This window comes from Eucyclogobius newberryi, unplaced genomic scaffold, assembly GCF_026437365.1.
Source record: "Eucyclogobius newberryi isolate DKJ021-1_F unplaced genomic scaffold, fEucNew1.0.hap1 SCAF_5, whole genome shotgun sequence".
NCBI lineage: Eukaryota > Metazoa > Chordata > Actinopteri > Gobiiformes > Gobiidae > Eucyclogobius > Eucyclogobius newberryi.
This window is the reverse complement of record NW_027316167.1, coordinates 5,022,459-5,048,264: the sequence shown is the minus strand read 5'-3', so window position 1 is coordinate 5,048,264 and position 25,806 is coordinate 5,022,459. Positions and strand designations below refer to the sequence as shown.

The 25,806-nt window shown below is 46.6% G+C and overlaps 1 protein-coding gene across 1 annotated transcript in view; it reads right to left on the bottom strand.

Annotated features, from left to right (window-relative positions):
• The window catches only part of lrrc4cb (leucine rich repeat containing 4C, genome duplicate b), a 58,587-nt gene extending 34,366 nt beyond the window's left edge, over positions 1-24,221 (bottom strand). Inside the window, exon 1 of the mRNA XM_072465692.1 lies at positions 24,142-24,221. The gene's annotated coding sequence lies outside the window, so the exon portion shown is untranslated. The remainder of the gene's footprint in view (positions 1-24,141) is intronic.
• Positions 24,222-25,806: the final 1,585 nt, after the last annotated feature.

Sequence of the window (25,806 nt, the reverse complement as noted above, 5' to 3'; positions counted from 1 at the left end):
TACTCCTGCCAAAGATGTTTACTCCTGCCACAGATGTTTACTCCTGCCACATATGTTTGCTCCTGCCACAGATGTTTACTCCTGCCACAGATGTTTACTCCTGCCACATATGTTTACTCCTGCCACAGATGTTTACTCCTGCCATATATGTTTACTCCTGCCACAGATGTTTACTCCTGCTACATATGTTTACTCCTGCCACAGATGTTTACTCCTGCCACATATGTTTACTCCTGCCACAGATGTTTACTCCTGCCACAGATGTTTACTCCTGCCACATATGTTTACTCCTGCCACAGATGTTTACTCCTGCCATATATGTTTACTCCTGCCACAGATGTTTACTCCTGCCACAGATGTTTGCTCCTGCCACATATGTTTACTCCTGCCACAGATGTTTACTCCTGCCACATATGTTTACTCCTGCCACAGATGTTTACTCCTGCCACATATGTTTACTCCTGCCACAGATGTTTACTCCTGCCATATATGTTTACCCCTGCCACAGATGTTTACTCCTGCCACAGATGTTTGCTCCTGCCATATATGTTTACTCCTGCCACAGATGTTTACTCCTGCCACAGATGTTTGCTCCTGCCACAGATGTTTACTCCTGCCACATATGTTTACTCCTGCCACAGATGTTTACTCCTGCCACAGATGTTTACTCCTGCCACATATGTTTACTCCTGCCACAGATGTTTACTCCTGCCACATATGTTTACACCTGCCACAGATGTTTACTCCTGCCACAGATGTTTGCTCCTGCCACATATGTTTACTCCTGCCACAGATGTTTACTCCTGCCACAGATGTTTGCTCCTGCCACATGTGTTTACTCCTGCCACATATGTTTACTCCTGCCACAGATGTTTGCTCCTGCAACATATGTTTACTCCTGCCACATATGTTTACTCCTGCCACATATGTTTACTCCTGCCACATATGTTTGCTCCTGCCACAGATGTTTACTCCTGCCACATATGTTTGCTCCTGCCACAGATGTTTACTCCTGCCACATATGTTTGCTCCTGCCACAGATGTTTACTCCTGCCACATATGTTTGCTCCTGCCACAGATGTTTACTCCTGCTACAGATGTTAACTCCTGCCACAGATGTTTGCTCCTGCCACAGATGTTTGCTCCTGCCACAGATGTTTACTCCTGCCATATATGTTTACTCCTGCCACAGATGTTTACTCCTGCCACAGATGTTTACTCCTGCCACATATGTTTGCTCCTGCCACAGATGTTTACTCCTGCTACAGATGTTTACTCCTGCCACAGATGTTTGCTCCTGCCACAGATGTTTGCACCTGCCACAGATGTTTACTCCTACCACAGATGTTTGCTCCTGCCACAGATGTTTGCTCCTGCCACAGATGTTTACTCCTGCCACAGATGTTTGCTCCTGCCACAGATGTTTACTCCTGCCACATATGTTTGCTCCTGCCACAGATGTTTGCTCCTGCCACAGATGTTTACTCCTGCCACAGATGTTTGCTCCTGCCACAGATGTTTACTCCTGCCACAGATGTTTGCTCCTGCCACAGATGTTTGCTCCTGCCACATCTGTTTGCTCCTGCCACAGATGTTTGCTCCTGCCACATATGTTTGCTCCTGCTAGAGATATTTGCTCCTGCCACAGATGTTTGCTCCTGCCACATATGTTTACTCCTGTCACAGATGTTTGCTCCTGCTACAGATGTTTACTCCTGTCACAGATGTTTGCTCCTGCCACAGATGTTTACTCCTGCCACAGATGTTTACTCCTGCTACAGATGTTTACTCCTGTCACAGATGTTTGCTCCTGCCACAGATGTTTGCTCCTGCTACAGATGTTTGCTCATGTCACAGATGTTTGCTCCTGTCACAGATGTTTGCTCCTGCCACAGATGTTTGCTCCTGCCACATATGTTTGCTCCGGCTAAAGATGTTTGCTCCTGCTTCAGATGTTTACTCCTGCCACAGATGTTTACTCCTGCCACAGATGTTTGCTCCTGCCACAGATGTTTACTCCTGCCACAGATGTTTGCTCCTGCAACAGATGTTTACTCCTGCCACAGATGTTTGCTCCTGCCACAGATGTTTACTCCTGCCACAGATGTTTGCTCCTGCCACAGATGTTTGCTCCTGCCACAGAAGTTTACTCCTGCCACAGATGTTTGCTCCTGCCACAGATGTTTGCTCCTGCCACAGATGTTTGCTCCTGCTACAGATGTTTACTCCTGCCACAGATGTTTGCTCCTGCCACAGATGTTTGCTCCTGCCACAGATGTTTACTCCTGCCACAGATGTTTACTCCTGCTACAGATGTTTACTCCTGTCACAGATGTTTGCTCCTGCCACAGATGTTTGCTCCTGCTACAGATGTTTGCTCCTGTCACATATGTTTGCTCCTGTCACAGATGTTTGCTCCTGCCACAGATGTTTGCTCCTGCCACATATGTTTGCTCCTGCTAAAGATGTTTACTCCTACCACAGATGTTTGCTCCTGCCACAGATGTTTGCTCCTGCCACATCTGTTTGCTCCTGCCACAGATGTTTGCTCCTGCCACATATGTTTGCTCCTGCTAGAGATATTTGCTCCTGCCACAGATGTTTGCTCCTGCCACATATGTTTACTCCTGTCACAGATGTTTGCTCCTGCTACAGATGTTTACTCCTGTCACAGATGTTTGCTCCAGCCACAGATGTTTACTCCTGCCACATATGTTTACTCCAGCCACAGATGTTTACTCCTGCCACAGATGTTTACTCCTGCCACATATGTTTACTCCTGCCACAGATGTTTACTCCTGCCATATATGTTTACTCCTGCCACAGATGTTTACTCCTGCCACAGATGTTTGCTCCTGCCACATATGTTTACTCCTGCCACAGATGTTTACTCCTGCCAGATATGTTTACTCCTGCCACATATGTTTACTCCTGCCACATATGTTTACTCCTGCCACAGATGTTTACTCCTGCCATATATGTTTACTCCTGCCACAGATGTTTACTCCTGCCACAGATGTTTGCTCCTGCCACATATGTTTACTCCTGCCACAGATGTTTACTCCTGCCACAGATGTTTGCTCCTGCCACAGATGTTTACTCCTGCCACATATGTTTACTCCTGCCACAGATGTTTACTCCTGCCACAGATGTTTACTCCTGCCACATATGTTTACTCCTGCCACAGATGTTTAGTCCTGCCACATATGTTTACTCCTGCCACAGATGTTTACTCCTGCCACAGATGTTTGCTCCTGCCACAGATGTTTGCTCCTGCCACAGATGTTTACTCCTGCCACAGATGTTTGCTCCTGCCACAGATTTTTGCTCCTGCCAAATCTGTTTGCTCCTGCCACAGATGTTTGCTCCTGCCACATATGTTTGCTCCTGCTAGAGATATTTGCTCCTGCCACAGATGTTTGCTCCTGCCACATATGTTTACTCCTGTCACAGATGTTTGCTCCTGCTACAGATGTTTACTCCTGTCACAGATGTTTGCTCCTGCCACAGATGTTTGCTCCTGCTACAGATGTTTGCTCCTGTCACAGATGTTTGCTCCTGTCACAGATGTTTGCTCCTGCCACAGATGTTTGCTCCTGCCACATATGTTTGCTCCTGCTAAAGATGTTTGCTCCTGCTACAGATGTTTACTCCTGCCACAGATGTTTACTCCTGCCACAGATGTTTGCTCCTGCCACAGATGTTTACTCCTGCCACAGATGTTTGCTCCTGCCACAGATGTTTACTCCTGCCACAGATGTTTGCTCCTGCCACAGATGTTTACTCCTGTCACAGATGTTTGCTCCTGCCACAGATGTTTACTCCTGCCACAGATGTTTACTCCTGATACAGATGTTTACTCCTGTCACAGATGTTTGCTCCTGCTACAGATGTTTGCTCCTGTCACAGATGTTTGCTCCTGTCACAGATGTTTGCTCCTGCCACAGATGTTTGCTCCTGCCACATATGTTTGCTCCTGCTAAAGATGTTTGCTCCTGCCACAGATGTTTACTCCTGCCACAGATGTTTGCTCCTGCCACAGATGTTTACTCCTGCCACAGATGTTTGCTCCTGCCACAGATGTTTACTCCTGCCACAGATGTTTGCTCCTGCCACATATGTTTACTCCTGCCACAGATGTTTACTCCTGCCACATATGTTTACTCCTGCCACATATGTTTACTCCTGCCACATATGTTTACTCCTGCCACATATGTTTACTCCTGCCACATATGTTTGCTCCTGCCATATATGTTTACTCCTGCCACATATGTTTACTCCTGCCACATATGTTTACTCCTGCCACATATGTTTGCTCCTGCCATATATGTTTACTCCTGCCACATATGTTTACTCCTGCCACATATGTTTGCTCCTGCCATATATGTTTACTCCTGCCACAGATGTTTACTCCTGCCACATATGTTTACTCCTGCCACATATGTTTACTCCTGCCACAGATGTTTACTCCTGCCACATATGTTTACTCCTGCCACATATGTTTACTCCTGCCACAGATGTTTACTCCTGCAACATATGTTTGCTCCTGCCATATATGTTTACTCCTGCCACATATGTTTACTCCTGCCACATATGTTTGCTCCTGCCACAGATGTTTACTCCTGCCACATATGTTTGCTCCTGCCACAGATGTTTACTCCTGCCACATATGTTTGCTCCTGCCACAGATGTTTACTCCTGCCACATATGTTTGCTCCTGCCACAGATGTTTACTCCTGCTACAGATGTTTACTCCTGCCACAGATGTTTGCTCCTGCCACAGATGTTTGCTCCTGCCACAGATGTTTACTCCTGCCATATATGTTTACTCCTGCCACAGATGTTTACTCCTGCCACATATGTTTGCTCCTGCCACAGATTTTTACTCCTGCTACAGATGTTTACTCCTGCCACAGATGTTTGCTCCTGCCACAGATGTTTGCACCTGCCACAGATGTTTACTCCTACCACAGATGTTTGCTCCTGCCACAGATGTTTGCTCCTGCCACAGATGTTTACTCCTGCCACAGATGTTTGCTCCTGCCACAGATGTTTACTCCTGCCACATATGTTTGCTCCTGCCACAGATGTTTGCTCCTGCCACAGATGTTTACTCCTGCCACAGATGTTTGCTCCTGCCACAGATGTTTACTCCTGCCACAGATGTTTGCTCCTGCCACAGATGTTTGCTCCTGCCACATCTGTTTGCTCCTGCCACAGATGTTTACTCCTGCCACATATGTTTGCTCCTGCTAGAGATATTTGCTCCTGCCACAGATGTTTGCTCCTGCCACATATGTTTACTCCTGTCACAGATGTTTGCTCCTGCTACAGATGTTTACTCCTGTCACAGATGTTTGCTCCTGCCACAGATGTTTACTCCTGCCACAGATGTTTACTCCTGCTACAGATGTTTACTCCTGTCACAGATGTTTGCTCCTGCCACAGATGTTTGCTCCTGCTACAGATGTTTGCTCCTGCTAAAGATGTTTGCTCCTGCTACAGATGTTTACTCCTGCCACAGATGTTTACTCCTGCCACAGATGTTTGCTCCTGCCACAGATGTTTACTCCTGCCACAGATGTTTGCTCCTGCCACAGATGTTTACTCCTGCCACAGATGTTTGCTCCTGCCACAGATGTTTGCTCCTGCTAAAGATGTTTGCTCCTGCTACAGATGTTTGCTCCTGTCACATATGTTTGCTCCTGTCACAGATGTTTGCTCCTGCCACAGATGTTTGCTCCTGCCACATATGTTTGCTCCTGCTAAAGATGTTTACTCCTTCCACAGATGTTTGCTCCTGCCACAGATGTTTGCTCCTGCCACATCTGTTTGCTCCTGCCACAGATGTTTGCTCCTGCCACATATGTTTGCTCCTGCTAGAGATATTTGCTCCTGCCACAGATGTTTGCTCCTGCCACATATGTTTACTCCTGTCACAGATGTTTGCTCCTGCTACAGATGTTTACTCCTGTCACAGATGTTTGCTCCTGCCACAGATGTTTACTCCTGCCACAGATGTTTACTCCTGCTACAGATGTTTACTCCTGTCACAGATGTTTGCTCCTGCCACAGATGTTTGCTCCTGCTACAGATGTTTGCTCCTGTCACAGATGTTTGCTCCTGTCACAGATGTTTGCTCCTGCCACAGATGTTTGCTCCTGCCACATATGTTTGCTCCTGCTAAAGATGTTTGCTCCTGCTACAGATGTTTACTCCTGCCACAGATGTTTACTCCTGCCACAGATGTTTGCTCCTGCCACAGATGTTTACTCCTGCCACAGATGTTTGCTCCTGCCACAGATGTTTACTCCTGCCACAGAATTTTGCTCCTGCCACAGATGTTTACTCCTGCCACAGATGTTTGCTCCTGCCACAGATGTTTGCTCCTGCCACAGATGTTTACTCCTGCCACAGATGTTTGCTCCTGCCACAGATGTTTGCTCCTGCCACAGATGTTTGCTCCTGCCACAGATGTTAGCTCCTGCCACAGATGTTTGCTCCTGCCACAGATGTTTACTCCTGCCACAGATGTTTACTCCTGCTACAGATGTTTACTCCTGTCACAGATGTTTGCTCCTGCCACAGATGTTTGCTCCTGCTACAGATGTTTGCTCCTGTCACATATGTTTGCTCCTGTCACAGATGTTTGCTCCTGCCACAGATGTTTGCTCCTGCCACATATGTTTGCTCCTGCTAAAGATGTTTGCTCCTGCCACAGATGTTTGCTCCTGCCACATGTTTGCTCCTGCTAAAGATGTTTGCTCCTGCCACAGATGTTTACTCCTGCCACAGATGTTTACTCCTGCCACAGATGTTTACTCCTGCCACATATGTTTACTCCTGCCACAGATGTTTACTCCTGCCACAGATGTTTACTCCTGCCACATATGTTTACTCCTGCCACAGATGTTTACTCCTGCCATATATGTTTACTCCTGCCACAGATGTTTACTCCTGCCACAGATGTTTGCTCCTGCCACATATGTTTACTCCTGCCACAGATGTTTACTCCTGCCACATATGTTTACTCCTGCCACAGATGTTTACTCCTGCTACATATGTTTACTCCTGCCACAGATGTTTACTCCTGCCATATATGTTTACTCCTGCCACAGATGTTTACTCCTGCCACAGATGTTTGCTCCTGCCACATATGTTTACTCCTGCCACAGATGTTTACTCCTGCCACAGATGTTTGCTCCTGCCACAGATGTTTAGTCCTGCCACATATGTTTACTCCTGCCACAGATGTTTACTCCTACCACAGATGTTTACTCCTGCCACAAATGTTTACTCCTGCCACAGATGTTTACTCCTGCCACATATGTTTACTCCTGCCACAGATGTTTACTCCTGCCACAGATGTTTGCTCCTGCCACATATGTTTACTCCTGCCACAGATGTTTACTCCTGCCACAGATGTTTGCTCCTGCCACATATGTTTACTCCTGCCACATGTGTTTACTCCTGCCACATATGTTTACTCCTGCCACATATGTTTACTCCTGCCACATATGTTTGCTCCTGCCACATATGTTTACTCCTGCCACATATGTTTACTCCTGCCACATATGTTTACTCCTGCCACATATGTTTGCTCCTGCCATATATGTTTACTCCTGCCACATATGTTTACTCCTGCCACATATGTTTGCTCCTGCCTTATATGTTTACTCCTGCCACAGATGTTTACTCCTGCCACATATGTTTACTCCTGCCACATATGTTTACTCCTGCCACAGATGTTTACTCCTGCCACATATGTTTACTCCTGCCACATATGTTTACTCCTGCCACATATGTTTGCTCCTGCCACAGATGTTTACTCCTGCCACATATGTTTGCTCCTGCCACAGATGTTTACTCCTGCCACATATGTTTGCTCCTGCCACAGATGTTTACTCCTGCCACATATGTTTGCTCCTGCCACAGATGTTTACTCCTGCTACAGATGTTTACTCCTGCCACAGATGTTTGCTCCTGCCACAGATGTTTGCTCCTGCCACAGATGTTTACTCCTGCCACATATGTTTACTCCTGCCACAGATGTTTACTCCTGCCACAGATGTTTACTCCTGCCACATATGTTTGCTCCTGCCACAGATGTTTACTCCTGCTACAGATGTTTACTCCTGCCACAGATGTTTGCTCCTGCCACAGATGTTTGCTCCTGCCACAGATGTTTACTCCTACCACAGATGTTTGCTCCTGCCACAGATGTTTGCTCCTGCCACAGATGTTTACTCCTGCCACAGATGTTTGCTCCTGCCACAGATGTTTACTCCTGCCACTTATGTTTGCTCCTGCCACAGATGTTTGCTCCTGCCACATATGTTTACTCCTGCCACAGATGTTTGCTCCTGCCACAGATGTTTGCTCCTGCCACAGATGTTTACTCCTGCCACAGATGTTTGCTCCTGCCACAGATTTTTGCTCCTGCCACATCTGTTTGCTCCTGCCACAGATGTTTGCTCCTGCCACATATGTTTGCTCCTGCTAGAGATATTTGCTCCTGCCACAGATGTTTGCTCCTGCCACATATGTTTACTCCTGTCACAGATGTTTGCTCCTGCTACAGATGTTTACTCCTGTCACAGATGTTTGCTCCTGCCACAGATCTTTACTCCTGCCACAGATGTTTACTCCTGCTACAGATGTTTACTCCTGTCACAGATGTTTGCTCCTGCCACAGATGTTTGCTCCTGCTACAGATGTTTGCTCCTGTCACAGATGTTTGCTCCTGTCACAGATGTTTGCTCCTGCCACAGATGTTTGCTCCTGCCACATATGTTTGTTCCTGCTAAAGATGTTTGCTCCTGCTACAGATGTTTACTCCTGCCACAGATGTTTACTCCTGCCACAGATGTTTGCTCCTGCCACAGATGTTTACTCCTGCCACAGATGTTTGCTCCTGCCACAGATGTTTACTCCTGCCACAGATGTTTGCTCTTGCCACAGATGTTTACTCCTGCCACAGATGTTTACTCCTGCTACAGATGTTTGCTCCTGCCACAGATTTTTGCTCCTGCCACATATGTTTACTCCTGCCACATATGTTTACTCCTGCCACAGATGTTTACTCCTGCCACATATGTTTGCTCCTGCCATATATGTTTACTCCTGCCACATATGTTTACTCCTGCCACAGATGTTTACTCCTGCCACAGATGTTTACTCCTGCCACATATGTTTGCTCCTGCCACAGATGTTTACTCCTGCCACATATGTTTACTCCTGCCACAGATGTTTACTCCTGCCACAGATGTTTGCTCCTGCCACAGATGTTTGCTCCTGCCACAGATGTTTACTCCTGCCACATATGTTTACTCCTGCCACAGATGTTTACTCCTGCCACAGATGTTTACTCCTGCCACATATGTTTGCTCCTGCTACAGATGTTTACTCCTGCCACAGATGTTTGCTCCTGCCACAGATGTTTGCTCCTGCCACAGATGTTTGCTCCTGCCACAGATGTTTGCTCCTGCCACAGATGTTTACTCCTGCCACAGATGTTTGCTCCTGCCACAGATGTTTACTCCTGCCACAGATGTTTGCTCCTGCCACAGATGTTTGCTCCTGCCACAGATGTTTACTCCTGCCACAGATGTTTTCTCCTGCCACAGATGTTTGCTCCTGCCACAGATGTTTGCTCCTGCCACAGATGTTTGCTCCTGCCACAGATGTTTACTCCTGCCACAGATGTTTGCTCCTGCCACAGATGTTTGCTCCTGCCACAGATGTTTACTCCTGCCACAGATGTTTACTCCTGCTACAGATGTTTACTCCTGTCACAGATGTTTGCTCCTGCCACAGATGTTTGCTCCTGCTACAGATGTTTGCTCCTGTCACAGATGTTTGTTCCTGTCACAGATGTTTGTTCCTGTCACAGATGTTTGCTCCTGCCACAGATGTTTGCTCCTGCCACATATGTTTGCTCCTGCTAAAGATGTTTGCTCCTGCCACAGATGTTTGCTCCTGCCACATATGTTTGCTCCTGCTAAAGATGTTTGCTCCTGCTACAGATGTTTACTCCTGCCACAGATGTTTACTCCTGCCACAGATGTTTGCTCCTGCCACAGATGTTTACTCCTGCCACAGATGTTTGCTCCTGCCACAGATGTTTACTCCTGCCACAGATGTTTGCTCCTGCCACAGATGTTTACTCCTGCCACAGATGTTTGCTCCTGCCACAGATGTTTGCTCCTGCCACAGATGTTTACTCCTGCCACAGATGTTTGCTCCTGCCACAGATGTTTACTCCTGCCACAGATGTTTGCTCCTGCCACAGATGTTTACTCCTGCCACAGATGTTTGCTCCTGCCACAGATGTTTACTCCTGCCACAGATGTTTGCTCCTGCCACAGATGTTTACTCCTGCCACAGATGTTTACTCCTGCCACAGATGTTTGCTCCTGCCACAGATGTTTACTCCTGCCACAGATGTTTGCTCCTGCCACAGATGTTTACTCCTGCCACAGATGTTTGCTCTTTCCACAGATGTTTACTCCTGCCACAGATGTTTACTCCTGCCACAGATGTTTGCTCTTGCCACAGATGTTTACTCCTGCCACAGATGTTTACTCTTGCCACAGATGTTTACTCCTGCCACAGATGTTTACTAGGGGAGATTGGTTCATTGAATATTAGAATATGTTTTAGAGCTGTAGTCGACTGAAGACATGTCCTATGAAATATCTCAAAGTATTTTACCCAATCTGCACTCAAACCACTACAACTACACAGAAAGGAACTAGTAAACAGAACATTCTTAAGATTCACTTTAAAATCGTTCGCTAACTCACTCCATATTGTTTCCTTTTTGCTGTTGTCTCATATAAATCCCTTTAATCTGAATAAAATAATTGGTTTTACAGCTTTAACACGTTTCCAGTAACAATAGGTGCAAATCGCAACCAATCAAGGTATTAAACATAAGAACTATTCACAAATCTGGACCAGGACAAAGATAAATCTAAACCAGTCTTAAAGGGGCGGTACCTGGTTATTCAGCATCAGAACCAGAAAGAATCAATCAGCAGGATTCAAAAATAAGGAACTTGTTTTAGCGTTAAAGTGCAAGATACAACAATGAATAATTATAATAGCAAAATACATGAGAGAATGCATAAAGTTTAGAAGAGCAGTGCAAAAGTGAAGAGTGCAATGAATGGTTATTGGTCTGAATGTTTGTTAAAGTGGCAGGTGTTAAGTGTTAAAAAGAGTTCATGAGTGTTCCATTTATGATGCCCAGGTCAGTGAGAAATAACTTTGAAACGCGACAAACTGTTTAAAATGTTTTAGTACTAGAACTAGTTTTGTTCCCGTACCTACTGGAGGTCTAAACTCAGGCCGAACAGGAGACAAAACGTGCGTGTCCACCTTTCACCGCACGATCCAATCCATGAGGAGAATCTTTCACATGTTTGAGAGAAAAGCTTTGCAGAGTGAGTTTGTGAGCGAGCACAGCCGCTGCAGCACGATCAGCCTTCGAGCCGGACAATATGACCATAAAAATCTATTCTTGGGTCAATCACGGTGACAATCTGCTTCTCTGCGCTCAAACAGACACTTCACTCCAGCCAATCCTCTTATTGGCCAAACCCCCGTCAGGTCGTGTGAGTGACAGGTGGATTTAATCAATGGAAGTGAAGTGTGAACTCTCTGAGGAAAGAGAGTCGCAGTTACACCGCAACCACAGTCTTTCTGTTGGAATTCTTGAATCAGGATCCAATTTAAAAATGTGCATTATTCGTTTTAACTGGCCCCTGTAACCTTACGTGAGAAGAAATGGGAAGGCCAAATGGGAAGGCCAAATGGGAAGGCCAAATGGGAAGGCCAAATGGGAACGCCAAACCAACTCTATTTCATCCCCTTCTTTTTGTTTCGAGCCAGGACTCAAGGCGTCTTTTCGACTTTGACAAAAACCACAGGAGAAACATGGCGCCAGATAAGGAAAAGTTACACAAAATATGTACGTCTAGAATCATTTACAATACATGTTTGCTACTCTACGCACAGCAGAATTTGATAAATGATATTCTTCCTCGATGCACACAAACGCACACATCAAAAACAGCACTTTAGAATGTATGTGTGGACCAATGTGCGCGCGGAGCATTAGCATTTAGCTTTAACATTAGCCCGGGGTGTTTGTGCCCGGCGGCTAAACTCATTTCGCTCACTCTGCTCACGATGACGCGCATGAGTTATGGAAATATGGGCCCGTGAATATGTTAGCACCAGCCTCGGCCGTCATAAAGCAAACATAAACGTGATGCTTATGGACATTTCATGCAAAGTGCTCCGCCGGCGCAGTAACTATGCATAAAGAAAGGCTTGTGTGTCTTGGCTGACATTTTTTGTATTCCCCCCCGCTATCTTTGTGATGTTTAGCGTAAACGGAGTAAGAGATGTTAAATTGGCCCTGAGCACTATTGGAGAGATGTTAGAACATATTTTGGCATCTTGGTCTGTTCATGAATAATAATGTGTGAAAAAGTGAAAAAGCAACCAAACAGGGGAAGCAAACGAGTCCATAATAGGTTTGATGAAGCACTAAAATGATCTAAATGAGTCTAGTGAGGTGTGTGGACGTTAAAGGAGACTTGATATACATATTGTGTTTTTATTGTACAGAGATGTAGGCACCACAAACGAACAGCAGCAGGATTATACAAACCTGCATGAATCAATCAAAATATAACTCAGGGTTAGGGTTAATTTGCTGTCATGGAGCCTGAATATAGCTCTGGTGGCTCAGTCAATAGTGAATTACTATCATTATTCCCAGTGCTGATCCACCAGTCTATGGCCCTTGATCTTTGCTTCGAGTGAGTTTTGTCTGTTTTCATGGAGCGACACGAAGGTCTTGACACCCCTGGCATCGTGTGCACTTCAGACTCAGACAAAAGATTATTCCCTGATTGAAGACTTTGTCCACATGATGAATTTACTGTGCATAGTGTTGATGTTGTTCTGCATATTCTTTTATGACTCGTCTTGTGAACATTTGAACCCTTTTTAAGCTGGTTCATGCTCAAACGAGGCCTGTGTCTTGGAAACATTCCAGATCCAGACTCCTTCCTCTGTCAGATGACTCACACACTAGCACGCGTCTGAGTGATTGGATCTTCGCACCGAGCGGCCCTCGCTCAGCACTTCTTCAGCCCGACTGTAAGAGCCGGAGCTCCAGACTGAGTGGCCCCTGTCCTTCCCAGCATGACCCCTGCAGAGCTGAGCCCCTGGAGGCCCACAGGCCTCAGCCGGATCACACAGCTCCTGCCGCTGGTCCTAGAGACATAGTTCACAGTTTGGCTGATGAGATCGTCTTAGTGTCAACTTTAACTCTGACACAAAACTAGAACAATCATATCTAGTGTCTCCGTCTGTTCATGACTCATTTACATACTGTATATATCCTATTCAGCTGTACATTATTTGGTCAATACATCTTCACAAACCATAATTGGTAAATGAATGAATTTAATGAATGAATTTAGGTGTTTGATTTGAGAAGTGATAGTTGCCTAAATACGGCTGGTGCCCCACATAACTATTAAACATACAAATTAAACATGTCTCATGCTGTGTGTTTGAAACCTACACCAATTCTTTAATAAACATCACACTTTGAACCTCTTTCATACGCGGGAGGATATGAATAACATTATAGCACTTGGACTAGTGGAAATACCAAGGTAAGTGATTGGAAACTGAGGTATTTAGCGTACGACGTTATTGGATTGCTATAGCGCCTTATAACCTTCACAACAGGCTTTACATCTCGTGTCACGCTGCACACTTGATGATGATTATACGCTTCTGAAACCAAAGCTGCCACAAAACTAGCACCAATCACTCAACTCCTACACACTCACTTCAGTTTACATCGCCGTCAGGTACAGCATGTTCTCCATGTGTTGCCCTCATAAAATTAGGTCCTTTCTGTGCAAATCTATTCAGGACTTCTCTTTACCTACAGATTATTCCCAACATATGGAAAATAGAAATGATAGAAAACTTGCGACATTGACTTTAGACCAATCGCACCCCGTCACTTCTGAAATGTTCTTAACGACTTGTTCTGTCTAATTCGAGACCTATAATGAGTGTTATGTGTTATGACCACTTGGATCATCTGCAGATGCAACGGCGACTGCTCAAGCTGGTCAGCATACGACTGGAGCTATTATACCGTTTGCCTTTAGCACGGTCAGAACGGATTTTCTTGAGCTGGTGCGGCGGAGCTAGCATTGTTTAAGTGCCAATAATTACTCATCGTCAGTTACGAGTACGTCAGGGGCACGTATTGTCTCCCTCAGTCTTCACACTGTGTCAGCCAGAAAACCCACCGCTCACGTCTGAAATAATGCTGGTGACGTTGTGATTGCTGGTCTTTAAAACAGCCCCAAAGAGAACTGCAGCGCCGAATGTGACAGTTCTGGAGTCGTGACAAGTTGTTGATTTCAAACACAGGAAATGCAAAACGATTCATTCTTGATTCGAGGTAAAAACGCACCGAGCCACTCGAGCGTGGACAACACCGCCGCTGAAACGGCGCCAGAGTTCAAGAGCCTTGGCACAATCGTTGATAATAAACTGGATTGGAACGCCAACACTACCGCCAAGTTCGCAGAAACTGGCTGCAGTGCAAGATTAGTATATTTTAAAGGAAATGACAGACTTTTAATGTTGACATCACAATAATAAGAAGTTTTGATTGAGAGAAGATTGTGAGGCTGGAAGGAAACAAATACACGCGATTGTGACGGACACGCATCGTCCTTTTGGACCGAATACTGTCTTCTACCGTCCAAGGTTTGTGATGTCTCCAATGAAGACGTGAGACACAGCAGTATTCAGCCGCTCAGCAAACTCTAACCCTGCCACTCTGACTCTGCTCTGACTCTGCTCTGACTCTGCTCTGACTCTGCTCTGACTCTGCTCTGACTCTGCTCTGACTCTGCCCTGACTCTGCTTTGACTCTGCTCTGACTCTGCTTTGACTCTGCTCTGACTCTGCTCTGACTCTGCTCTGACTCTGCTCTGACTCTGCTCTGACTCTGCTTTGACTCTGCTCTGACTCTGCTCTGACTCTGCCCTGACTCTGCTCTGACTCTGCTTTGACTCTGCTCTGACTCTGCTCTGACTCTGCTCTGACTCTGCTCTGACTCTGCCCTGACTCTGCTCTGACTCTGCTCTGACTCTGCTTTGACTCTGCTCTGACTCTGCCCTGACTCTGCTCTGACTCTGCTTTGACTCTGCTTTGACTCTGCTCTGACTCTGCTCTGACTCTGCTTTGACTCTGCTTTGACTCTGCTCTGACTCTGCTCTGACTCTGCTCTGACTCTGCTGGCCTCATCTGTATTCTTCATCCATCTCATTCGTGTTGATCTTCTCTTCTGTGCGAGACAAAATCCTCTCGGGCCAATCAACATTTTCATGCCTTCGCTTCGTACGTTTCCGGCGGCTGCTGCTCAAACATGCAGAGGAGTCAATACCGGTGGTGAGTCAAAGTCAAAAGAATCCTCTGCAAAAAATGATGTCAGTAAAGCGCAGACACCTTTTACTTTGTCGCCGCTGATTACAATAGATTTATTTATCATTTGACCAAAAAGCGCCTCCATAATCTCCCTCCTCGCTCCGGCCCGTCTCTCTCTCTCTTCTAACCTCATCACTAATACTTCCACATCCAGTAATCAAATAGCGTCTGTATCGCTTTGCGGCTGCTAAGGGCAGGATGTGAGCGGGGCGGCCGGGGAGAATGGAGGAGTGCATTAGCAGTCGGAGCACTTAGCGCGTGGAAGCGTTCATAATTCATTAGCTAATTCAGCGTGGATGCTAATTAAAAGAAGGCGGCGCTCCAGACCGTTAAGAGTTATGATGGAAGCCTTTGCAGAGCTGCAGCAGAATTGAGCAGCGTGCCGCAGGCTTGTGTACGGGCTAACGCTGCGCCGCCGCCGCCGCACAGACAATGCTCTGTGAAAAAATGACAGGCAAACGGAAGATGCTAATGTGCAGCGTGACCTATATAAACACTAAACAGCCCGTTTATAGTACAGAGAGAGCAAGCGTCAGACAAACAGAGGTATAATGCAGCACGAGGCTGCGCGGCTGCTGCGCAGATGCTGCGCGGCTGCTGCGCGGCTGCTGCAGATGGAGCGGGACAATAACTACAGGACGTGTGAAGTCGACATGTCGTGTGGTATTTTAGTCCAGCTGTTTTAACCATGTTCTAACTCGTGCTGTCAATCCAATTCATGTAATCCAGTGATGCCCGATGGTGGAGTGGTTAGGTCAGCAGCACATGCCGAGCTCCATGTGCAGCCGGCTGCAGTGTAGTGGGTTCAGTTTACCTCATGTCCTCCCTCTCTCTCCTCCCCATTTCACACTAAAATGTCCTGCCTAATAAAGCCAAACAATTGTAACATCTTTTTTAAAAATGTAATATGATAAATAAGAATGTGATAAATCCTGATTAATCGCACACGCTTTTTAATTATGTAATTATCCAAATGTCTATTTTGACACGTTCACACACTTTACCTATAATTTAATATTACTATTAATATAACAAATCTATAGTTTCTAATTATATATTATGTATGTAGGTAAATGTACTTGAACAGAAGCTTTAGTGGATTAAAGACACATAGGGGCAGAGGAGTGTGAGACGGGGCAGAGGAGTGTGAGACGGGGCGGAGGAGTGTGAGACGGGGCGGAGGAGTGTGAGACGGGGCAGAGGAGGGTGAGACGGGGCGGAGGAGTGTGAGACGGGGCGGAGGAGTGTGAGACGGGGCGGAGGAGTGTGAGACGGGGCAGAGGAGGGTGAGACAGGGCAGAGGAGGGTGAGACAGGGTAGAGGAGGGTGAGACGGGGCGGAGGAGGGTGAGACGGGGCAGAGGAGTGTGAGACGGGGCAGAGGAAGGTGAGACGGGGCGGAGGAGGGTGAGACGGGGCAGAGGAGGGTGAGACGGGGCAGAGGAGGGTGAGACGGGGCTGAGGAGGGTGAGACGGGGCAGAGGAGGGTGAGACGGGGCAGAGGAGGGTGAGACGGGGCAGAGGAGGGTGAGACGGGGCGGAGGAGGGTGAGACAGGGCAGAGGAGGGTGAGACGGGGCAGAGGAGGGTGAGACGGGGCAGAGGAGTGTGAGACGGGGCGGAGGAGGGTGAGACGGGGCAGAGGAGTGTGAGACGGGGCGGAGGAGTGTGAGACAGGGCAGAGGAGGGTGAGACGGGCGGAGGAGGGTGAGACGGGGCAGAGGAGTGTGAGACGGGGCAGAGGAGGGTGAGACGGGGCGGAGGAGGGTGAGACAGGGCAGAGGAGGGTGAGACGGGGCGGAGGAGGGTGAGACGGGGCAGAGGAGTGTGAGACGGGGCGGAGGAGGGTGAGACGGGGCGGAGGAGGGTGAGACGGGGCAGAGGAGGGTGAGACGGGGCAGAGGAGGGTGAGACGGGGCTGAGGAGGGTGAGACGGGGCTGAGGAGGGTGAGACGGGGCAGAGGAGGGTGAGACAGGGCAGAGGAGGGTGAGACGGGGCTGAGGAGGGTGAGACGGGGCGGAGGAGGGTGAGACGGGGCGGAGGAGGGTGAGACGGGGCGGAGGAGTGTGAGACGGGGCGGAGGAGGGTGAGACGGGGCGGAGGAGGGTGAGACGGAGCGGAGGAGTGTGAGACGGGGCGGAGGAGGGTGAGACAGGGCAGAGGAGGGTGAGACGGGGCTGAGGAGGGTGAGACGGGGCAGAGGAGGGTGAGACGGGGCAGAGGAGTGTGAGACGGGGCAGAGGAGTGTGAGACGGGGCGGAGGAGGGTGAGACAGGGCAGAGGAGGGTGAGACGGGGCTGAGGAGGGTGAGACGGGGCAGAGGAGGGTGAGACGGGGCAGAGGAGTGTGAGACGGGGCAGAGGAGTGTGAGACGGGGCGGAGGAATGTGAGACGGGGCGGAGGAGGGTGAGACAGGGCAGAGGAGAGTGAGACGGGGCTGAGGAGGGTGAGACGGGGCAGAGGAGTGTGAGACGGGGCGGAGGAGTGTGAGACGGGGCAGAGGAGGGTGAGACGGGGCAGAGGAGGGTGAGACGGGGCGGAGGAGGGTGAGACGGGGCGGAGGAGGGTGAGACGGGGCGGAGGAGGGTGAGACGGGGCGGAGGAGGGTGAGACGGGGCAGAGGAGTGTGAGACGGGGCGGAGGAGGATGAGACGGGGCGGAGGAGGGTGAGACGGGGCAGAGGAGGGTGAGACGGGGCGGAGGAGGGTGAGACGGGGCAGAGGAGGGTGAGACGGGGCAGAGGAGTGTGAGACGGGGCGGAGGAGGGTGAGACGGGGCAGAGGAGGGTGAGACGGGCCAGAGGAGGAGGGTGAGACGGGGCAGAGGAGGGTGAGACGGGGCAGAGGAGTGTGAGACGGGGCGGAGGAGTGTGAGACGGGGCAGAGGAGGGTGAGACGGGGCAGAGGAGTGTGAGACGGGGCAGAGGAGGGTGAGACGGGGCAGAGGAGTGTGAGACGGGGCAGAGGAGGGTGAGACGGGGCAGAGGAGGTTGAGACGGGGCAGAGGAGGGTGAGACGGGGCGGAGGAGGGTGAGACGGGGCAGAGGAGTGTGAGACGGGGCGAGGAGGGTGAGACAGGGCGGAGGAGGGTGGGACGGGGCAGAGGAGGGTGAGACGGGGCAGAGGAATAATCACATGTGTTATTGCATTCATTTTGACAGCCCTGGTTATAACATTGTTTTCTGAGTTGTGTTTCGCTTTATTCACTCTTCTTTTAGGACGTCCTCTCTCACTGAGCTCCAGAAATCTATTGGTTTCAAATTTCCCAGCTTTGTGACGTCAAAATATAGCAAAATACCAAAAGTAAAAGTACTCAAGAGCATGTTTAAAGGGCACTGACGATGCAAATAATGCATAATGTGTCTTTTAAAGGACATATGTACTGTATGTAATGTATTATGCACATTGTTCCCTCATCAAACACATAATATATGGAGTTGTGTATCGCTTCATTCACGCTTTTTTGATGAATCCTCATAAGAAAGTTTCTATTCAAACACAAGTCTTTGTCAGTTCTGAAGCGTTCTCGCTGCCTTTGACGTCTCGGGAAGAATAAGAAGAGAAAAGAACACGTCTAAACCTCTTTCACTTCTGTCACTCACTGTTCACTTTCTGCACTTCATCTGTACATTTAACTGTCCGTTTGTGTACATTGTAAGACTATTTTTATTTGTATCCTATTGTACATTGAAGTTGTTTTTCTTTTATATATGCTTTTTGATTCTATACATCTTGTTTTGTCAGTGTTCATTGTTTTATGTTGCACCAAAAGCTCGTCTGTTTGTGAATTCTGTTCATTAACAATGGAAAAAAACCTTTTCTGATCCAGACCCTGACCCTGACTCTGACCCTGATACTGACCCTGATCCAGACTCTGACCCTGATCCAGACCCTAATCCAGACCCTGACTCTGACCCTGATCCTGATCCAGACCCTGACTCTGACCCTGATCCTGATCCAGACCCTGACTCTGACCCTGATACTGACCCTGACTCTGATACTGACCCTGATCCTGACTCTGACCCTGATCCAGACCCTGACTCTGACCCTGATCCTGACTCTGACCCTGATCCTGACTCTGACCCTGATCCAGACCCTGACTCTGACCCTGATACTGACCCTGACTCTGATACTGACCCTGATCCTGACTCTGACCCTGATCCAGACCCTGACTCTGACCCTGATCCTGACTCTGACCCTGATCCAGACCCTGACTCTGACCCTGATACTGACCCTGACTCTGATACTGACCCTGATCCTGACTCTGACCCTGATCCAGACCCTGACTCTGACCCTGATCCTGATCCAGACCCTGACTCTGACCCTGATCCTGACTCTGACCCTGATCCAGACCCTGACTCTGACCCTGATACTGACCCTGACTCTGATACTGACCCTGATCCTGACCCTGATCCTGACCCTGACTCTGACCCTGATACTGACCCTGATCCTGATCCAGACCCTGACCCTGACTCTGATACTGACCCTGACCCTGATCCTGACCCTGACTCTGACCCTGATACTGACCCTGATCCTGATCCAGACCCTGACCCTGACCCTGATCCTGACCCTGATCCTGACCCTGATCCTGACCCTGATACTGACCCTGATCGCTGGACAATAGCATCAAAGCTGGTCAGCAGTGCAGGTCAATGGTCTGACCTCTGACATCACTAGGTTCAAACAGTGATTGTCCTCGAAGTCCTGGCTGTGTAAACGACATTAAAAGATGGATATTTGTTCTGATTTAGCTTAACACAGTGTTGAGGGAACGTCGAGGGTTAAACGCGCACGTGAGGAGGAGCTGTTTCCGTATCCAGGTCAGATACATTCAGACTCGTCCTGCTGCAGTCAAGGTTCTGGGACGAACGTGGACATAATGGGGTCCTGGTTTAGCCCTGGTTTAGTCCAGGTTTAGTCCGGGTTTAGTCCGGGTTTAGTTCGGGTTTAGTCCACGTTTAGTCCACGTTTAGTCCACTTTTAGTTTGTGTTTAGTCCACATTTAGTCCGGGTTTAGTCCTGGTTTAATCCTGGTTTAGTCCATGTTTAGTCCCCTTTTAGTCCGGGTTTAGTCCACGTTTAGTCCAGGTTTAGATTTTTTTCTTTGTCTCTTCCTGGTTTAGCACTGTACGTCCTGCTTTACAAAGTGTAGTCTCAGGTTTAATGGGTTGGACCTGATTTAAAGGTCCTGTACATTATGAAACCATGACAACAACATGCCCCGCCCACTTAGTCCCTCGCTCCGATGTTAAACCACAAAAGAGTTTAAAGCTGGAGTGATGCTAGGGTTTAATCACAGAGTATTTCTTTCCTCTCACTCCTCCTCAGCCTGCACATGTACATGATGTATTCTATCTCATGCGTTCCACCCTGACACGTCTGGGATTCAAACCTGGAACCTTCTTGCTGTGAGGCTAGAGTGCTTGCTGCATGTGTGAGTGCTCTTTCTTCTCCTGCATTCTGAGGTTTCTGCTGCTCGCTGACACAGAACTGCAGCTCTCACTGCGGCTCCTGTTCACAGACACATCAGAACCGAACATGCGTCTTTTATTTGCTCTTTTCAATCTTTTCAGACATAATGCGACTAATGCTCTGCGCGTGCGGCACAGACATCCAGCATTTGTCTTCCTCCAGCAGAAAAGCGTCTACACAAGTTTACATCCTCTGTTCATCTTCAGAGTGCGGTCTGCATGTGCTGCATGGGCTTAATACACTCTTTGCATAATAGAGAACAAGATTCTGCCTAAATGTATCATCATAAGTCCATGAATCCAGCAGCCGCTTGTTGTTATGGAAACCACCATCTCCATAATGTGGCCTGCTCGCCTCCTTCATCAACCACCTGCTTCACTCCAGCATCGTGTGCAGAGCCTTGTGTTCCACTGGCTCTGAACCACACCTTTTGTCACTTCAGTCGTTGTTTTTGTGAACGGGGAACACAAAGTGGCACATTGTGACGTGAAAGGAAAATTACACATGATTTTAAGATTTTTCTTGAATGAAAAGCTGTGCCAAAGCGTTCAGGGCCCGACTTTACGGACACGCCTGTGTCAGCGATTCCAGCTGTGAGACTTTTGGGGCGTGTCTGCACCAGCTTCACACCTCAGAGTGACACTTTGCACGTTCAGCTGCACTGAACAGCTGCAGCTCAGTCACGTCTGATGGAGGCGTCTGTGAACAGCACGTTCTCACTTTAACTGGGCTTTTCTAACACATCAATATGTAAATATTAAGTTTGAACCGTTCATTGCAGCAGAGTTTATGAATCTTGATTTGGCTGGAATGTAAACTAGCTGTTTCACACTATTGATAATAACAATCATGCAAAGGATAAATATAATATAATAATATAATAATATAATGTAATAATATAATATAATATATAATATATTATAATATAATATAATAATATAATAATATAATAATATAATAAAATAATAATATAATATAATAATATAATAATATAATACAATATAATATAATATAATAATATAATACAATATAATATAATATAATATAATGTCTTTGCAGACGCCTGAGGAGTGGATTATTCATTCACAATCTGCACCAACTCTGAATACACACAATGCAATGTGAAAGCATGACTTTATATTACATTACATTATATTATATTATTATATTATATATTAGTTTATATTATATAAGTTATATATTTTCTCAGTGTAAGGATTAGTGTCTCCAGGGAAAATATTAGAAAACACATCACTCAAACACAAACTCATCAGTTTTAGAAGTATTTACTCATGTACACCCTCGTATGTCCAGTATACTAGTATACCAGTATACTAGTATACTGGTATACTGGTATACTGGTATACCAGTATACCAGTATACCAGTATACTAGTATACTGGTATACTAGTATACTGGTATACTGGTATACTGGTATACCAGTATACTAGTATACCAGTATACCAGTATACTAGTATACTGGTATACTGGTATACCAGTATACTAGTATACCAGTATACTAGTATACTAGTATACTAGTATACCAGTATACTAGTATACTGGTATACTGGTATACTGGTATACCAGTATACTAGTATACCAGTATACTAGTATACTGGTATACTGGTATACCAGTATACTAGTATACCAGTATACTAGTATACTAGTATACTGGTATACTAGTATACCGGTATACTAGTATACTGGTATACTAGTATACCAGTATACTAGTATACTGGTATACTAGTATACTGGTATACCAGTATACCAGTATACCAGTATACTAGTATACTGGTATACTAGTATACTAGTATACTAGTATACTAGTATACTGGTATACTAGTATACCAGTATACTAGTATACCAGTATACTAGTATACTGGTATACTAGTATACTAGTATACCAGTATACTAGTATACCAGTATACTAGTATACTAGTATACTAGTATACCAGTATACTAGTATACTGGTATACTGGTATACTGGTATACCAGTATACTAGTATACCAGTATACTAGTATACTGGTATACTAGTATACCAGTATACTAGTATACCGGTATACTAGTATACCAGTATACTAGTATACTAGTATACTGGTATACTAGTATACTGGTATACCAGTATACCAGTATACTAGTATACTGGTATACTGGTATACTAGTATACTGGTATACCAGTATACCAGTATACCAGTATACTAGTATACTGGTATACTAGTATACTGGTATACCAGTATACTAGTATACCAGTATACTAGTATACTAGTATACTGGTATACTAGTATACCGGTATACTAGTATACTGGTATACTAGTATACCGGTATACTAGTATACCAGTATACTAGTACACTAGTACTAGACCTGCATATTCACAGTGGCTTACAAAAGTACTCGTAACCCTGGAACCGTTGTGCACTTATTCACCTCACGACCACAGACTTAAATGTGTAAAAGTGACTCTGCTGCTCTGAAGTGGAAGCAGCTCGTGCTCCACATGTTGTGACGCTGTTGAATAAAGCCTAAAGAAACACAACGTGTCACACGATTGAGTGCGATAAACTGCAGTGTTTAAAGTTTCCCTGAGCTGATCCAGGAGCTGTCACATGTCACATGTCACATGTCACATGTCACATGTCACATGTCACTGAGTGTGATCTAATCTCAGGGTAAATGCTCTGTGAAGGTGTTCGGGAGCAAACAGCCTCATAAGGACAGGTCAGGGAGAAGTGCACACAGACACTGGGGGTGAGGCAGGTTAAGTGTCTTGCCCAATAACACAAGGGCAGTATTTTCTCTCTGGGAGCTGGATGGCGAGGTCGACCGGAGGGGCAGTGGATCTGACCCTTTTACCCCCGATGTTTATGTCCAGAGCTGGAGTCATGAGAGTGTGTTTCTCATGTGACACGACACGAAGGAAAATCGACGCTCTCGCTTCAGCAACCGCCTCATTTTCAGCTCTGCTTTTGCAACAATGTGTCTCTCATATAGATGCACTCTTCATGCTCAGAACCTCTCCACCTGCATGGGTCACAGCGCCAACGTTTAGCCTTTCAAAACAACTATCGTCCACCGAATGCTACGTCTCCTTCTGGTTTGAGCGCAGTACGTCTGTGTAAAAGTGTTTTACCTTTCTCTTGCTCATGGTGCTCTCTGGTTCCTCTGCTCTCAGGCACTCACAGCTCCATGTTCACGTCCTGGTGAAGACCTCTGCAGAACAACACATGAGACACGTGTGATTCATGTGTACAACCAGGACATGTCTTCAAAAGTCCACGTTTTCTCACTCAGGCTCAGTTACTTTCCTTAAAATGATCCGAACACATTATTTGTCATGTTTGTGCGGCTCATGAAAATACAACATTTTCCTCATTATTTCATGTTTTGTCCTCGCAAACGTCTTTTACAAATACACGTTTACTCTTACTTGAGTCATTTTGAAGACTACTTACTTCTACTACGTGAGAATTCTATTATGAAGTATTTTTCTGCTTTTAGTTCATAGTCATTTCATATCTTTATATATCCTCTTATCATCTTGAGGAAAAATAATACATTCAGTCCAACATTTCAGCCTCACAATATTTGCAGATTTCTTTGTCCTTCAGTTTCTCTGGATGAAACTACATATATATCGGCATCCGCCAGTTTAAGAGCGAAACAGCAGGCGTGGGTCGACCTCTGACTGTGGTTTCTGTCACGTCACATGTTCCCGAGCCCCGCCCCCTGCTCCTGCGCTGACCCTAAAGCGTCTCCGATCCATGCCATTGATCCTGTCTTTGAGCTGTGTTGTGTTGGATGTCCTGGCGGGTGTGGGAAGATGTCGCCGTGTCAGAGGCGCTCGGGCCTGGATCAGTGCGTGGACGTGATCACACTGAAGCTGAAGCGTTACCACGTTTATTATTCCACCAGCAAGTCCCAAAAACTGGCCAAAAACTACAAAAAAAAGTACAACGACTTCCAACACATACGTTCCAATAGTCAGTCCGACGTGTGGTGCTTTGGGGATAAATAGTAGCTTACAGTGTGAAATTATGTTAAGTTCTTGGTACTTGTGCAGGGCTGTCACTAACCATTATTTTACTCATGTATTAATCCAGCAAATATGATTAAATGAGTTGATTTGTTGTTTGTGTTGCGAAAAGCCAGCGAGTAAGAGATTATAATTATCATTTTTTAAACAAAAATTTGACTCAAATAAAGCTAAAATCCTGACACTTTTTTTTGTGTTTTCACAATGTTCATGCTTCCTGAGCCGTTCTGATGTCATTCCTGCTTTATCTGAGTCATGAAACCTCTTCTCTCAGCACACAGTGTTGTGAAGACCAGATAATCATCATCCAGTTACTAAATGAACTGACGATTATTCATTAATTAGCTTGTTTACGCCCTATACTGTGTGCAATAGCTTTAATCACACCAATAATGGATTTCATCAGCAGCAGCAGCAGACGGGCTGTTTTTGATGGAGCTTTATCATGTTTTGTATTTAAAAAGAAGACCGTGTACAATGAGAACACGCCCGGCAGGAGGACCGCAGAAAGTACACGCAGTATTTACACGTGTCCTGCACCACTGCACACACAGACGAGCGCTCCTGACGTGTTTCTGTTTGTAACACGTCTTTATTCCCTGTAAAGTGTGTCGTGGCTTTCACTGACAAAGCCGATTGTCCAAAAGCGGAGTGATGGAAAGAGATGCGATGTTTGTGCAGCGCGGCAGCACACAACATCCTTCAAACCGCCCGGAGAGAAGCCTAAAGAAGGTCTTTAGGCTAGAGAAGGTCTGAACGCCC